Below are 18,077 nucleotides of genomic sequence, written 5' to 3'. Positions count from 1 at the left end.
TTTTCATGAGAAAATAATCCCAAGAGTTACAAACTAGAATACTGCGCTTGCATTGTTTTTAAATGGTGGTAAAATCAGGGAGAAGGCATATAGGTGTTTTAAGCCCAAATTATTAAACCAGTTTAATTTTTCCAAAGAATCATCTTGATGAGAATACTATACAGATTATTCTTCTTATACAATTATATATTAGATGTTAAAATGTTCACCTTATTTAACAGTAATACTTTTGCTTCTTATTTTGTAACCTAGAAACATAGGTCATTAATTAAACCCAGAGTCAAAACCCTTTGTTTTTTCTTTTTCCCCCTGAATTACAGTTGTAGGGGGGAAAAAAAATCTGAAAGAGTGAACAGATTTAAAGCATGCACGTAGAAAATATTTTAGAAATCTTTGGATTCTTTACGTTTGTGTAAGTGCTTGATATGATAGTATTGTTTTTTTAAAAAAAGACATTTGGAACATGAGCTTGCTCCACTAGATTTTAAAACCTTATAATTGGGACTTCCCTGGTGGCGCAGTAGTTAGGAATCCTCCTGCCAATGCAGGGGACGTGGATTGTATCCCTGGTCCGGGAAGATCCCACATGCTGTGGAGCATCTAAGCCCATGTGCCACAATTACTGAGCCCATGTGCCGCAACTACTGAGGCTTCTCTTGCTGTGGAGCACCCCTAGAACCACTGCTCCACAGCAAGAGAAGCCACCACAATGAGAAGTCCGCACACCACAAGGAAGAGTAGCCCCCACTCTCCACAACTAGAGAAAGCCTGCATGCAGCAATGAAGACACAACACAGCCAATAAATAAATAAATAAATAAAACCTTATAATCTGATTTATTAACTCCCTCCAGAAGTTTAACTATATCAATTTGTTTGCTCAAACATATTTATAAAGTATATAATTTTATCACCTCTTGTACAAGGATTGAAGGAGCCTTGTACAAGAGGATTGAAGGATCACCTAAGAAAAACCTAAAAGGTGATCCATTAAAATATATAATTAAGCACCATTAGTTCTTTTGGGGGGAGAAGTATCACTGTTGAAAATCTGAGTAATTGGGGGATTTCCTTCTGAATTCAGCAGGCTAAGCTCTCTCTCTTCTAATGTCCACATCCCTTTTTTAACCTTGTATACAAGTTTCTAAAGGGACATTAATTTTTGAATCATTTAATTTTTTAGAGAAATTAAAGAAAGCTGATTTGTTTCCTTTCATCTTAGTTATAGGAATTTCACCTTTGTAGGTATTTGTAGCTATTGGGACCATAATGAGTTATACACTTTAAAAGCCAGAATTTTGAGATGAGGAAGGAGGCTCTGAGTTAACAGAATCCCCATTGGCACCAACATGAAACACAACACAGGCAATTCTATCAATAGTCATAGAACCACCAAAACCAAAAAAACAAAAACAAAAACAAAGCCTTTTTCAATTCTGTATTCTCAAATGCCAGGATATATTAGAATCTTCAGAAAAACATATTTTCCCCCAAAAGACTACCAGGGAATCAGATTCCAGAAACACCATCTATTGCCCCCTGACAGAAATCACTTAATGGCCAGATCATGCACCATTCCTGCTGCCAGTAGTGTGGACACAACTTGCTGTGCTCCATCAGCGCCAGAAGCAAAATTGGCTAAGAATTGGCTTTAGCTCCATCACCTCAAATAAGAGTCCCAGAGGTGTCAGGGGAGGGTGACTACAGAGTCCCCTCAGAGGGACTCTGTAGGTTCCATGTGTCTGTTGGCATCATTGGTGGAACCTCTAGGAATAAGTTGTCAAAGGAGGACCAGAGACCAAAGCATTTAGAAAAGAGAAGAAAACACTCACTTGTGAAGTCTGTGAATGAATTGGCCTTCAGACAACTGGCTGGCCAAATACAAAGCACAAGTATTTAAAGGAAAACGTTTTTAATGGCCAGGATGACCATGTTTATATTAGTATATTCATGGTGGAAAACAGCAACTTTCTTACATAATCATCATATTCACATCATATCCTCACATTTCAGCATAGCAGAACTCAGGGATCAAATTGTTTTTGTTAGGGAGTCCAAGTTTCTGAGGAATATTCAAGGCTTATTATTTGGGGCACCTGAACCTGTTAGGCCAATGCTGTTGGTTTGTTTTTCCCCTTTTCCTGGCATGTGAGTGTTTAGTCCTTTTGGAAACAGGGAAGTGTCAACTTTTGTTTCTTCAGTGCTCAACACATTTGTTTGCTGTTGATGGTCCCTCATAGGATCATGAAAACCATGGTCTCTCTGGAGAAGCCACATGAAAATAATGGACAGATGGTTGTACTAGGTCTCCTTGGCTGACCTGAAATCAGTTTCTGGGTAAGTAGACTGGATGGGAAGTGACCCAGGCACCATTTCTCCCTGGAGAGATGGGATGGACATGCCGGGGGTGTGAGGGGGTCCTCTGTAAGAGAGCAGTGGCTCCTTGTGGGTCTGTGTTCTCTGAGAAGTGGCCTGGGAAGAGAAAGTCAGGTGAGGAACCACTCAAGAACTTGGGGCCAGCAGTCTTCACTCATCCAAGGGCGTGTTTCTTCTTCTATAGGATCCATCTTGTTAAAGAAGTAATGATGACTCCAGTTGATACAGGCAATTCCCCATCCAAGGTCTCAGCTGGCTAGCTTCACCTCTCTTGCCTTTACAGGCCTCTCAGATGGTAAGCTCCTCTCCCAACTTCAGCACTCTGGGGCCAACTACCCACTTCAGTTTTCCTTTCCCTGCTTCCAGACTCATGTCCTCCTAGAACCTTCCCTCTTTAACCAAGCTCACATCTAATGGCTCTTTCCTCTGTCTCTGGCTTTAAAACCATTGAACCATGTGGGTTTGGGAACACTTGCCTCTGTAGTGGTGTGTTTAGTGCCTGTGGGTTATAGCTTTCCTCTCAGACTGGGAACTCTCTGAAGGAAGAGGCTGTCTCTTTCCCAAATGACACAGACGACTCTCCCTGAAGGTAGGGGCTCTCTCCTCCTTTCTTTCTCAAATCTGAGGGCAGGGATTGTGTCAACATCTGCTGCACTTCACCGCTGTATCTGTGCAGGGTTATGACTCTCAACAGATCTCTTTAGCTCGAGGGCCAAAGTCTCTGACAAATGTCTTTTGGATGATAATGGTGGTGATTTCAAGTCACTGCTTTGAGGGATATTTTGCACTCATCAACAAAGTGAATACAGAGGTGGTTTTAGTGATTCTTCGCTGGGCTTTCCTTCCTGTCCAGATGACAATCTTAATCTCCCATCCAGTAGGGCATTCTCCCCCATTTCCTCTCCATTTGAATATCCAGAGGTAAGTAGGAGTTAATGTTCCTCTCTCTCCTCTGTAAGCTCTAATTCTCATCTACAAATGTGGAGCTCTAACCTGTCTAAATATAGGCATTTTCACCATAACCAATGGTCCTCTCATTGGGATTGCTTATAATGCCAAGAGAAAAGAAATGCCAGTAAAATATAAAACCAGGGCTCTAGTGACCCCCCAACCCCATGCTGCACTGAGGAAGACTCAAAAAGAACCCTTTCACTCTCATTCAGCTCTGCCACCTCCTTACGTTTGAGGCTCAGTTTCTCCCCAGGATTAAATGAGAGATTTGTATGTAAGGGCTGGTTGCATAGCAGATGCTCAGCAGATGCTAGTTACCTTCCTTCTCCACTCCCCACCTTAATTTCTGGCTCTTCCATAGAATTTCCATCTTCTGCAGTTGAAATGTTTCTGTGGCTCTTCCACTAAGTACTGAATTTGTGGAGCACTTGGTCAGAGCTACATGGATCTCTTATACCATAGCCAGAGATGATTCCTTTAAGGGCTTTCAACACTAAAACAGGCAACTAGAAGAATCTACAGATCCTCCATTCTTAGGGAATCTTAAGCCAGGCCTTTTGAACTGAGATGAGATACGAAGCTTCTGGAGCCTGGGAAATGGATGAGGTTTGAAAAGAACAGCTTATATAGTAAGAAGATTACAGTAGACAGAATACTGGTTTCCCAAAGTTACCCACTTCCTGATTCTTCAACCTGAGAATACAGTACCTTACATGAAAAAAAAAGGCTTTGAAGATGTGTCTAAGTCAAGAATCTTGAGATGTGGAGATTACTCTGGATTATCTGGGTGGGTCTGACATAATCACAAGAGTCCTTCAGACACAGAAAAGGGGATGTAATGATGGAAGCAGAGGTTGGAGTGATCAGCTTTGAAGATGGAGGAAGGGGCCACAGGCCAAGGAATGCAGGTGGCTTCTTGAAGGTGAAAAAGGCAAGAAAATGGATTACACCCTGGAGCCTCTAGAAGAAATGCAGCCCTGCTGACACCTTGATTTTAGCCCCATACAACTTATTTTGGATTTCTTACCTCCAGAACTGTAAGACAATAAATATGTGTTGTCTTGAACCACTAAAGTTCGTGGTAATTTGTTACAGAAGCAATAGGAAACTAACACAGAGGTTGTTTTCTCCATCTGGCAACAAGGAAGCTGAGAGTACGTGACATTTCCAGCTCATTCAGCTGCTGTGGCAGAGCCTGCCCTAGAGCCCAGGCTTCAGTTTTGCTTCACCAGGCACAGCTTAAAGCAGACCTGAGCTCAGGGACTCAGGCCAAACCCTGAGGAATGTGAGGCCATTCCTGAAAGTGAAAGTTCTCCTGCAAAGTGGCAGCCTTGGGGAGGTGAAACCTTCACGGTGTGAAATGAATACCTCCGGAATGTTGATAGGGACATTTCAGCTCCCTTAATAAAAAAAACACTTCAGGCAGGACTGCCCGAGTTGGCACTGGAAGAAGAATTCCTACATGGGAGGGGCAACTGGACCACGTGATCCCTACTCTGTCCCCAGGATTCACCAAGATGCACCTTCCCCTTGAGAGGCTATCACCAATGTGGCCTTGGGGACACTGGTTGTCCCTTAATAAATACTCTAGCCCAGGAGGTGGCATGCCTTCCCTCTTCAGAGCTGACTCTGAGCCACGGCATTCAAATAAGACTTTAGGGAAGGTTCCAGGGTATCAAAGGGAAGTACACGCTGAGAGATGGATACTAGAGGAGCAGACCTCCCAGCTATGCTTTCGCCCTGATCCCACAGGAAGGGGGCTATCTCACAACCCATTTTCAGGGATGCACCCCTGTTCCCAAGCTGGGACCAAGTGAACCAGGCCCAAGAGATGGGTGACCCTCTCCTGTCTGCCTAAGATCAGTCTTATGAGCTCTGATTTCCAATAAAGATTTGCCCTTTCCCCACTTAAGTGCAGCCCTTAGTCCCAAGCCAACTCCTCTTCCCTTCCCTCCTCACGGAGACCAAGCTCCTGCCCTACAGATGTGACCTGGCTTACCATTCAGGCCACAAGAATGTACCAGTCATCCAATACCTTATCAGCTTCATGTGTACACTATTTGGTTAAAACACTAGAGCCTAAGAGTCTGTTACACCATTTATCCATCCTGAGGGGAAAGAGGGCACTTTTTATGGGTTCCAAATGCTTGGCACATATTATGCCAGTCACCGCTTTGGCAGTTCCTGGAATGGAGATATTGTTCTTATCCTGTTTTACAGATGAGCAAACTGAGGCTTGAAGAGGATAAGTAATTTGCCCAAAGTCACACAGATTTTATGTGGCAAAGCTCAAGAGCTTGAACCAGACCATGACCTTTGAACTGTTGAGTGTGGGGGTGATTTAAGAAAGGTTGTCGTCATGGAAGAAGAGCAGGAAGAGAAGGGTAGAGCAACCATATGGTAAGAAAACTCATGGTACGTAGTCAGACACTAGAGCAGAATGGTGGGAATCAGGACTGTCCTAGAAACTGGAAAGATCTTGCCAAGAAGGGCAGTCAGGAGCTAACTATAGAGCACCACCATGTCCACAGGAGCTGCGTCAGGCCCTGGACTCTGCCACTTCTCCCTGTTGGTGATTTTCCATTCTCTCCAACTCGTCCCCTGCAGTGACTAGCTTTTAAACCTGAAACTGAAGGTGACAGCAAGGAAGCAGGTAGCAAAGGAGTCTTTGTCCAATTGTGCAGCTAAATTTGGAGAAGAAAGAAACCCCACAGTGTGGTGCTTGTGTGGGCAGTTTTGAGAAAGTGTAAAAATGAGGGGAGGGTGCTGAATCCCTGGTGGTGTAGAAGGAGGAAGAAAAGAACTCACAGGAGCTGGGACCCAGGGCTGCAGCTATCCACCCTTTCAGGAAGTATCTGCTGAGTCCCTGTTAGGGACCAAATCCTGGGCTAACCTGGGGGCGGGGGTGGTGGCGAGCTGGTGGAGGGACTTACTTTAGTTTGGATGGCCAGGGAAGCCTCTCTGGGGAGGTGAGCTTAAGGTGAAATCTGAGGGATAGGAAGTTAGACATGTCAAGAGGTGGGAAAGTGATCTAGGTAGAGAACACCATATGCAAAGTCCCAAAGGTGAGAAACAGCTTTGGGCATTTAAAGAAAAATGTAAGAGAAGGCCAGTGTGGCTAGAGTAGACTGAACCAAGGGGGAGAGAGGCAGGAGGCCCAGTGGAGAGAGAAGAAGGTCTGGGTCAGGGGGCTCTTGTAAACCCATGGAGGGGTTTTTCTCTATGTGCAATCAGATGCCACTGAATGTTTAAGCAAGGAGGTACATGATAGGATTTTTGTTTTAAAAAGTCACTCTTCGGCTTCCCTGGTGGCGCAGTGGTTGAGAGTCCGCCTGCCGATGCAGGGGACGCGGGTTCGTGCCCCGGTCCGGGAAGATCCCACATGCGGCGGGGCGGCTGGGCCCGTGAGCCGTGGCCGCTGCGCCTGCGCGTCCGGAGCCTGTGCTCCGCAACGGGAGAGGCCACAACAGTGAGAGGCCCGCGTACCGCAAAAAAAAAAAAAAAAAAAGTCACTCTTGTTGCTCTGTAGAGAATAGATATGGAGCGGGAAGAGGTGAGAACATAAATAGCTATTAAAGAGGTCCAGGCAAGAGATATAGTGGCCTGGACCAGGCTGGTGAGGATGGAGATGGAGATAAGTGGGCAGATTCTAGACATTTATTGGAGGAAAAGTAACAAACTTATAGCTATAAAGGGATGAGGGAAAAGGAAGAATCAGGAACCACACTGGGCTTCTACTTTTAGCAACTTAGAGAGGATTGTGGTAACTTTTTAAAGAGAGGAGCACTTGGGGTAAGGATAAGCTTTAGAGTAAGGGGTTCTATTTCAGGCATAGTACAGATGAACTGCTTACATTTCATCTGAGTGGAGATAGCAAGAAGGCTTGTGGATATATATGTCTGGAGCTCAGAGGGGACCCTGGGACTGGAGCTCCCCAGTATAAGTGCCGCCAGCCTCGGCGGGTCCTCAAAGTGCAGCAACAATCGACGAGAGGGGGTAGGGAACTGAAAGCACCAAGGTATGGGATCAGAAGGGCACAAGCAACTGATGGTTGCAAGGCAAATTTAATTACAAAGGATAGCCATATATATACCCCTAAAGCAGGGACTTTGCATAGTCATTGTAAAGCAGGGACTTTGCATAGTCATTGTAAAGCAGGGACTTTGCATAGTCATTGTAAAGCAGGGACTTTGCATAGACATTTTGAAGCAGGGACTTTGCATAGACATTTTTCTATAGAACTGGGCTTCCATCTAGTCGCCACCATATCTGCATCAGCGGGTTTATTGCTTGTTCCACAAAGTTACAAACTTCCCCTCCAGGGTTGCTTTTCCTACCTTTAGGGAACAACCAGGGACTCAAGAGCATCTGGCCAAAGGCCATCTCCTTTTTTACATTCATACCATAAAGTCCAGGATGCATACCAAGGAGAGTACAATCGGGCCCTGAGGCTTATGAGGGTCTTAGTGGCACATTCCTGAGAGGGCAATGCTCACCACATATAAGTATGGGAGTCATTAGCATAAAAACGCTATTTAAAGCCATGGGAATGGATGAGATCATCTAGGGATAGAAGCACAGAAGGCCCCTGTTCAAACCCTGAGGGATACTGACATTTAGAGATCAGGTGGAGGTGGAGGAAACCAAGAAGGTGCAGCTGCAACTATTTCATTCAACCAAACATTTATCAAGCCTACAGGCTTGGCTGCATATGCCACAGATGCTGGGGACACCAGGGGAGTAGGACAAGGCCCTTGTCCTCAAGGAGCTCACAGTGTGTAGGAGCAAGTGTATGAGCTGGTAACTCCAGTACAATGTGGTAAAGTAGTTTAGAGATGAACCCAGGAGAAGGGGCTGTTGGTCTCAGGTCTCTGAAACTGGGGGTAAGGCCGAGTCTATGGGAGGGGCCATGGGCCCCCAGAAGATGAAGGCAAAGGATGCAGAGGCCTGGAATTATTCCAGATCTGGTAGATCTCCCTTGAGACCCCTTGAGTCTCCTTGAACCCAACTTCACCTCTCTTCCACACTCCACACCCTGGTCTTCTTCCACCAGAATGCCCACTGTCCATGCCAACACCACAGAGCCCTGCTCGTTCTTTGTTTCCATCCCCGTCTCCAGTCCCCCAGGTCTCCACCCCTTCCCATACAGGTTAGCACCCTTAGGAGGAGAACTGTTTTCAAAAACAGGATTAACTTCAGAGCAAAATGACCACAGCCTGGAGCCTTGCCCTCTATCAAGACAGGATGTTGTCTCAAAAACTGTTGCTTAATTTCCTGCTGTTGAGAAATCATGTGTGCTGACCAGCTTGTTTTTCGTACTGCTTGAAGAAAAGAGAGAAATCTGTCTCACTGAGCTTCTCAGAGACAAGCCAGGTCAGCCCCCTCATGACTGCCGGTGAGGACCCTCCACTGACCACCCTCCCTCCTCTCATCTGCTGCTGAATGCAGAGGGCTGGGCTGCACTTGTTCACTTTGCTGCCTGGGTCAAGGTGCCCCCATGGCTAATTCTCCCATGGCTATGGTTCAGTCCATGAACCTGCACAATCTGGCCCCAACCTCTCCTTCCATCGTTGTCTCATGCTGCCTCCTTCCTGTGTGCCATGATCAGTCAGTCTGGACGTACCCTGGGGATCCTGGCACTCAATCCTTGCCTGGGTAGTGCTCTGCCTCTGAGATTGAGGAAGGTCTGAACACACATTCAAGGCTCAGTGTCAGTGCTGGCACCTCTATCTGTTAAAGCCCTCACCAAAATCACCCAACCAAAGATTTCTTCTTCCTTTGAACATGTTTAGTTTGTTCCTTTTTCACTACTTATGTCTCATTTAATCTTGAACTATAATGCTTCATGGGCATGCTCATTGCCCCTTCTAGACTCTATAAACTCCAGGAGATCAAGCTTTGAGTCTGGGGTCCAAATCTCATTTATCTCCATCCATAGTCTCAGCAAAGAGCTTGGACAGGCTTGTGGAATGGATAAGTTTTGATGAAAGTTGTAGGGGGGAACCTAAACTGATGTGGAAAATGCAACCTAGGACTTGATTTTATTGGTTCTCTGGGAAAAATGCACCTCTATGCTAAGAACAGAGTCCATAGGGATAGAGAGCAGTTTGTTCATCCATCCATCCATTCATTCACCCATACATTCATTCAATAAACAGTTATTAAGCATCTACTATGTGCCAGAAATAGTGTTAGATGCTGGAGATATAGTAAGAAAACTGATTAGTTCTTGCTCATGTGGAGATTCTGTTCTAGCCCAGAAAGACAGATGATAAGCAAGGAAAACATCAAGTAGTGCTAAGTGCCATGATAAAAAAAAAAGTCAGAGTGATGTGATAGTGTGACTGGGAAGTGATTGAAAGGGTTCTCTGAAGAAGTGACACTTAAGGAAAGACCTGAAGGATGAGCACAGGTGGCCATGGAAAGGTCTGGGTATGAGCAGTCTGTGAAGGGGTAAACACAAAGCTTTGAGGTTGGGGCAGGTGGGGAGAGAGGTGGAATGAGTTTAATCGGCACAAGGAATGGAAGGAAGGAAAGAGTGACTGGGTCATGGGGAACAAGTGTTTAGTACGGAGGCAATGGTGAGATGGCCAATAAGAGATGGCGTCGCGTGTAGAGGTTTGGAACAAGGTACGAATTTGAGTTCTGATTCTAATTATTAGTGGTGTGTGAACTTGGGCATCTTTTCTGGGTCTTAGTTTCTTCATTTGTAAAATATCTCATTTTTAGAGCTCTTGCGAGGATTAAATATGATAGAAATAAGCACCTATCATGTTGACTCTGTATAAGTGGTAACCTATAATCCACATAATAACTTAAAAACAAGGTTAGGGATGACCAGGAGCATGAAACCCAGAAAGTGACAAGTTAGCAGGTATCCTAATGAGCCTTCCTCGCTCTCTCCTAATTTCATCTCTTTCTTTCTCCCTGACTTTTCTCTCTCCTTCACCTTTTTTTTTTTTTTTTTTTTTTTTTTTTTTTTTTGCCGTACGTGGGCCTCTCACTATTGTGGCCTCTCCCGTTGTGGAGCACAGGCTCCGGACACGCAGGCTCAGCGGCCATGGCTCATGGGCCCAGCCGCTCCACGGCATGTGGGATCTTCCCGGACCAGGGCACGAACCCTCGTCCCCTGCATCGGCAGGCAGACTCTCAACTACTGCGCCACCACAGAAGCCCCATTCACCTTTTTTCTTATCTTTTTATCTTTCTTTCTTTTCTCCCATCACAAATTTCTTGCTTTTGCTCTCCTTCACATTATTTCAAGTCATATCGCAACTGCCCAAAATTTGGATTAAAGACATATTTTAAAATATTGCTTATTCTGTATAGTCTTGTCTTCCTTTAATAATCAGGTGTGTTTAATGCACAAGCACCTCCTCTAAGTTAAAACGCAGCAGCAGCATCCACACCTCAATTAAGTAATTTTATATGATTATATGACCCTTGGTTGTTGTTTTTTTCCATTGAGGTCACTGTCTCTTAATAGAAAATGGCTCCAACCTACTGGATTAAAGGATTGGAAAGAGATTGTTTCAAGGCATTTGAGGACTGGTGTGCTAAGAGATCTCTCCACTCCTGGGGAGTGGAGGTCTGGATGCCCTCCAAAGGCCAGTGATCTCTGAATCACTCCAAGGATGCTCTGGAACACAGCCAGAACATCATGCTCAGTTGCCTGCTGGCTTTCGCTCTGTGGCTGCTCCTGAAGACGTGGGCAGATGAGAGGACAAGGAAGGCCTGGCTGAGGTCTGCTAGTGGAGATGGAGGCCCTGAGAAATGTGTAAAGACACACTCTGGCATGAAGGGTAATGTAAGATTCTCCATCCCAGTGTTGTAACTCCCTTTGCGTAGCTAAGAAAGCACAAGTTCCGTGTTTGTGTGTGTGTGTGTGTGTATGTGTGTGTGTGTGTGTGAAGGAGAGAGCCGCAGAGCAAGCCCACAACATTCAGCTCAAGATTTATATTAGGGCTTTCCTGGTGGCGCAGTGGTTGAGAGTCCGCCTGCCGATGCAGGGGACAGGTTCGTGCCCCAGTCCGGGAAGATCCCACATGCCACGGAGCGGCTGGCCCGTGAGCCATGGCCGCTGAGCCTGCACCTCCGGAGCCTGTGCTCTGCAATGGGAGAGGTCACAGCAGTGAGAGGCCCACGTACCGCAAAAAAAAAAAAAAAAAAAAAGATTTATATTAGAAGGGGTCTTTCACTTGGGAGAGCAGGGTGAAGGGGCAATACTTAAGCCAAAGGGAGGCTCTGGCCCTCCCTTGCTTTCCTGTTTCCTGAGAAGAGGTGTTGGTTGTGGCTGGCTGTGGCCAGTAAATCCAACCCACCCACTGTATGGCAGGAAGCTGAGGACTCAGGATAAGAAGCAACTCGCCCAAGGCCACACAAGGAGGCAGAGGTAAAAGCCTAGTATACTTTCTTCCTTATCAAGTCCCTTTTGAGTCTGGGTGATGGTGGTAGGAATAGGATAGGGTGACAACCTCCCTGTACTTTGACGTTATGGGTCCCAGATGTCTAACTTCAAGTCCTGCCCTGGCTCTTGTTACAGGGTCTGAGCCCCTCACATTGGAAGTCTGCCTTTCTGTGGGGCAGGGCTGAGTGGAGGAGCATTGGGTTGTACACTGGAAGGCAGCCCAAGACTTAACCATGGACACAGAAGAGCCATATCTGGCAAATTGAGAGCTGACTTTCAAAATGAATAGGGTGGAGGTTTCCATCCTTACAGGGGTCCAAATAAGGTCATGTGATCTATTACTATAGCACAGCGCTCTCAAATTTAATGCTAGGAAGGAGCTTAAGCAAAACAAGACCAAGGGCCTGTGCTCTGGACTGGTTTAGACTGGTCTGGCTCCTCAGTACCCCAGCTGTTCTGCTTCACAGGAAGGCCAAAGGCAAGCTGTAGCGATGATGGAAGTTATGGGCACTGAGTCCTTCTGCTGTTTTCCTCCGATGCCTCCCCTTCTCAGGTTGCCCCTTCAGTGTCCTTTCTTGGAGTGTGGTCTCCAGGAAATGAAGGGGCTGAGGGGGTGGGAGGACTAAGAAGGTATCCTCAGCTAAGCCTGGGATGCTGGCTGCCTGGCATTGTCAGTTTCCTATTGGCCTGGGCGACTGCTAGGAATAGCAAGGACACTCTGAAGGAGGGAGCGTGTGATGCTGGGGCCATCCTCAACTCCCAAGATCACCCATGCCATATGGTGGAGGCCAACGAGGAGAGGGGGAACGCCAGGGATGTCTGTATGTGTTCTCTTGTCCCCACTCCCATGCTGAACAAAATGAGGCAAGGCCCAAGAGAAATTGAACAGTGAGCTTTCAGAAGCTATGCTTTTCTACTTGAGATGTATTTAAAAAACATTGCTGAATGACAGAATTAATTATTGGATTAATTAATTAATATATGACTGGCTATTTTCTCTTGGCACCAAGCTCTGAGCACAAGGAAATGGGTTTTACTGACAGCAGAGGATGGTGGAATGAGTTCCAAGGGTACTTGTTAGCAGTGATTCCACACTAAACTGGGTAGTGGCATCAGGTGAAGATGCTTAGAATAAGTAGCTGCCCAGACAGCATGACATGGCACGTGGTGCCCAGGGATCCTTTAGCAGCTCCCCACTCCGGATATACCCTCCACCAACCTCTCAGAGGCAGCTCCAACTAAAATGCTTTGCCATCCTTCTCCATTTTGGCACTGCCCCCTCAGCCATGATCCCTTCCAGTTTCCCCCAGACTCAGTGATAGCAGGACCTAGAGTCAAGGGAAATGCATGTATCTCCAAGGTGAGAGCCTTACAACGCAGGGAGAGTGGCATTCTGAGGCTTTTGCCTTGTGGGATGGGGGTGGAGATCAGGACAGAGGAAAGAAGCAGAGAGGCATGGAGGAGGCTGGTTCATTGAGCCTGAACTCCCTGGACATCCCTGGGGGTATCTGAGAACTCCCTTAGTGGGAGGATATAAGGATGGCACCTCTAGATAAACAACATTTTCAGGAGGTTCATAACTGTCCGTGAGACCTTCAAACATCTGAGTCCACTCCAGTGACCTCTGAGAAAATTGTGGGTTTACAGCCTGACCCAACCCTCTCCGGGCCACTTGGGAGGGACAGATGGGAAGAAGAGAGAACCAGAAACCTCCCTGACTTTATCTCAAATAAGGGCTCTACCCAGCAGCACAAGGATACTGAGTTCTGTGTAAAACAAAAGCTCTAGTGCCACCAGCTATAACCCTTATATCCATTGGGGAGGAAGGGGAGAATCTTTGGCTCAGGAAGGAATAAAAAATTTCAGCCCTCAATCTACTCAAGGAAAATTAGAAAATGCAATGGTCTTGTTACCACAAAGAGACATGGAATCAGCAGTTACAAATCATCCTCAACAAAAGCATGGGGCCAAGGCAGCATTCCCAGGAACTTCTCCCAAGCATTCAAGAAATAGGTAAGGGACTTCCCTGGTGGCATAGTGGTTAAGAATCCGCCTGCCAATGCAGGGGACATGGGTTCAAGTCCTGGGCCGGGAAGATCCCACATGCCGTGGAGCAGCTAAGCCCACGGACCACAACTACGGAGCCTGTGCTCTAGAGCCCACGAGCCACAACTACTGAAGCCCATTCGCCTAGAGCCCGTGCTCCGCAAAGAGAAGTCACCACAATGAGAAAGTTGTGCACCGCAATGAAGAGTAGCCCCCACTTGCCGCAACTAGAGAAAAGCCTGTGCGCAGCAACGAAGACCCAACACAGCCAAAAATAAATAAATTAATTAATTTTTTTAAAAAAGAAAAACAAACAGATAAGTCTTTCGATACAACGCTTTCAGAGAGTAGAAAGAGGGAACCTCCTCAACTCATTTTATGAGGTTAGCAAAACCTCAGTACCCCAAATCAGTTTATTATAAGCCTGGAAGGCAGCAAGGGATGGCAAGGACATCCTAGAATGTAAGAAAGAAAACTTGCAGGCCCATCTTACTCATTAATATATAAGTGCATAAACATGAGACACAATATTAACCAGATCCAGCAATGTACAAAAGCAGTAACCTGTCTTGACTCAGTTGGATTTACCCTAGGAATGCAAGATGAATTTCACAGGGGAAAATTGATGACTGTAATTTACTTTGTTAACAGAATAAAAACAAGAAGTTACTATAAACAGAAACCATTTGACAAAATTCACAGCCCTTCTTTTATTTTCTAGAGTTTTACAATGTTTCAGCTTTATTCCTTAGATTTTTTTCTTCCAGTTTGACGAGATATAATTGATATACAGCACCGTATAAGTTTAAGGTGTACAACATAATGATTTGACTTACATCATGAAATGATTATCATAGTAAGTTTATGAATATCCATCATCTCATATAGATATAAAATTAAAGAAATAGAAAAAATATTTTCCTTGTGATAAGAACTCAGGATTTAGTCTCTTAACTTTCATATATAACATTCAGCAATGTTAATTATATGTATTATGTTGTTCATTACATCCCCAGTACTTATTTATCTTATAATTGGAAGATTATACCTTTTGAATATCTTCATCCAATTCCCTCTTTCCCCATCCCTGCCTCTGATAACCACAAATCGGATCTCTTTTTCTATGAGTTTGTTTGTGTGTTTTTGAAGTATAATTGACTTACAACATTAAGTTAGTTCCTGTTATATGACATAGTGATTTGATATTTCCATACATTTCAAAATGATCACCATGATAAGTCTAGTTATGATATGTCACCATACAAAGATGCTACATAGTTATTGACACTGTACATTTCATACTGGTGACTGATTTATTTTGCATTACAGACCTTCTCTTGAAAACTCTCAGCAAACTAGGAATAGAAGGAAACTCCCTTTGTCTTATAAAAGGTATCTACGAGAACCCTACAATAAATAGCATACTTAAGGATGAATGTTGCAAACATCTCCTTTCTGGCCAGAAACAAGATAAAGATGCCCACTGCCACTGTTTTTATTCACCACTGTACTGGACAGTTGACAAGAAAAAAAAGTCATAAGGTTTGGAATGTAAGAAACAAAACATTAATGGAGATAATATGATTGTCTACATAGAACTTTCTGCAGAATAATCACTGAAATTAATAAAAGGATTGGAAAAGTTTCTGGGTACAACACTGATATCCAAACTTCAATGACATTATTATACACTAGCAATAATTAATGAAAAAATTTAATTTTTAAAAAGGATAAAATTTATCAAAAATTTAAAATCTAGGAATAAGTATCATAAGAGATGTATGAGATCTTTAAGAAGAAAATTACAAAATTTTATTAAGATATGTTTTAGAAAATATAACTACATAAAGAGATATACCATGTTTTTAGAATGGGAGACTCAATATATAAAAATGTCAATTGTTCCCAAATTGACCTATATATTCAATGACCTATATATTCAATTCAGTTCTTGTCAAAACTTAAACAGAATTTTTAATGGAACTTGTCAAAAGGATTCTAACATGTACTTGGAAAAGTAAGAGCTAAGAATAGCCAAGACATTCCTGAAACAGAAAACATAATAGAAGGATTTACCCCCCCATATACCAAGACATATTGTAAAGCTTTAGTAATTAAGTCTGTGAGTTACTGTGGTAGGGGTAAAAAAAATAGATCAAGGCAGAGAAGGATACCCATGCGTAGATAGAAACCTGATTTATTAGTATCAAAATGAAAATGATAGATTATGCAATAAATGGTGCTGGGACAACTGGTTATCCAAATGGAAAAAAAAATTATTTTGGATCCTACCTCACAGCATACTCAAATGTCAGTTTCAGAAGGATTAAAGACGTAAAGAAAAAGAACTATAAAAATTTTAAATGACAATCTAGGAAAATATCTTTCTGACCTCAGACAAAAGAAAGATTTTTTTTTTTTAATTTTTTTTTTTTTTTTTTTTTTTTTTTTTGCGTTACGCGGGCCTCTCACTGTTGTGGCTCCTCCCGTAGCGGAGCACAGGCTCCGGACGCTCAGGCTCAGCAGCCATGGCTCACGGGCCCAGCCGCTGCACGGCATGTGGAATCCTCCCGGACCGGGGCACGAACCCATGTCCCCTGCATCGGCAGGCAGACTCCCAACCACTGCGCCACCAGGGAAGCCTGGAAAGATTTTTTAAACAAGACACAGGAAGCACAAACAATAAAGGGTATAAGATTACATTAAACAATACCTAAAAAGAATGAAAAGCCAAACCTCAAACTAGGAGAAAATATAGCCAAACTTGTAACTATCAAAAGATTTGTGTTCAGAATATGTAAAGAACTCCTACATTTCAATAAGAAAGAGACAAACAACCCAACAGAAAAATGGGCAAGGCACACTCACTCTATTCACAAAAGAACACGAATAGCTTATGACACAGGAAAAGATGCTAAAATAATGAGTAATTATGGAAATGCAAGTTTAAAGCATAATGAGATACCATTTTGCACCTCTTGGATTGGTATAAAGTATAGTGTAGTAAAGGTGGGGATGGAATGCAGTGTGAACTTTGCAATGGGAGGGAAAACCTGTATGACTACTTTGGAAAAATATTTGCCTGAACCTAATAAAACTGAATTTGCATATGCCTCACATCCTATCAAGTCCACTCTTGGACAAATTCTACACATACTTACCAACAGTCATGCTCAAGAGTGTTCACAGCAATGTTGTCCACATTAGCCCAAAGCTGGAAGCAACCCAAATGCCTATTAATAGCAGAATGTATAAATTGTGGTATAGTCATATGATGGAATACTGTAGAGCAGTGAAGATAAGTGGGTTACAGCTCTGTGGAGTGTAAAAAGTGGGCCACAGAAGGTACCACACAGTATGTTTCTATTTATTTAAGTTTCAAAACAGACTAGACTATATAATATCTTGTTTAGGAACATATAGACGGTTGGTAAGACTATAAGAAAGAAGAGGGAATGACTAACCAAAGTCTAGCTAGAAGGGTGTGGGACTAGGGAGGGGCACATGAGTAACTTCAAAGTTGTTGGTAGTGTTGTTTCCTTACTCCTGTGATGGATTCCTGGGTGATACTGAACATACGTATTTTTTTAAACACTCTTTTGCCCATGTGGTAGATTTCATAATTGAAACAAAATAAAGACAATAGAGCTTCAGTTCCCATGGCTCCAGGTGAGGTGTGGTACATTAAGAAGTGGATAATGTCAGAGCAGGGGACTGTGGGCCCACCAGGAGAGCTGGATCCTGGGGTGGGGTGGGGGTTGAGGATTTGCCTGGTGTTCCAGCAGGTATATTAGACATGGTGGTGAATGCTCTGAGTCTGCTCAGAGAAAAGACCACAGGAACTTCTCCTCTATGGGGCTGAAAGTGGTCATTGCTGTTAGAGAGAGTGGCCAGACATTCATGGACTAAGCCACTAAAGCATAAGTGACCCAAAATTCCTTTACAAACTATATTGCTCAAAGCAAAGCAAACCTACCAATACAGGCAATATTTGCACTTGACTTCAAAGGCCTACTCCATACAAGTGTACGTCACCTAGGTTATAAAGTTGGGGGTGGGTGGGTAGGGCAGACAGGCCCATTTAGGCCTTGGTTTTGGTCTCAGAACTGGGTTAGAATAGGTCTTCAGTTTAAATACCTGTTAAAGGAGGATAATAAGGATAATTATAAGGATATAATAAGGATAATAAGGATAATAAGGATTATCCTTATAATAAGGATAATCCCTGCCTCATCTGTCAAATGAGCGTTTAGTAGCAGGGGGTCTGGATTCTCATTTTGATGCAGAGTGGCCGTGTG

The sequence above is a fragment of the Kogia breviceps genome, chromosome 1, assembly GCF_026419965.1.
Source record: "Kogia breviceps isolate mKogBre1 chromosome 1, mKogBre1 haplotype 1, whole genome shotgun sequence".
NCBI classification, from domain to species: domain Eukaryota; kingdom Metazoa; phylum Chordata; class Mammalia; order Artiodactyla; family Physeteridae; genus Kogia; species Kogia breviceps.
Note: the sequence above shows the minus strand (reverse complement) of the source record.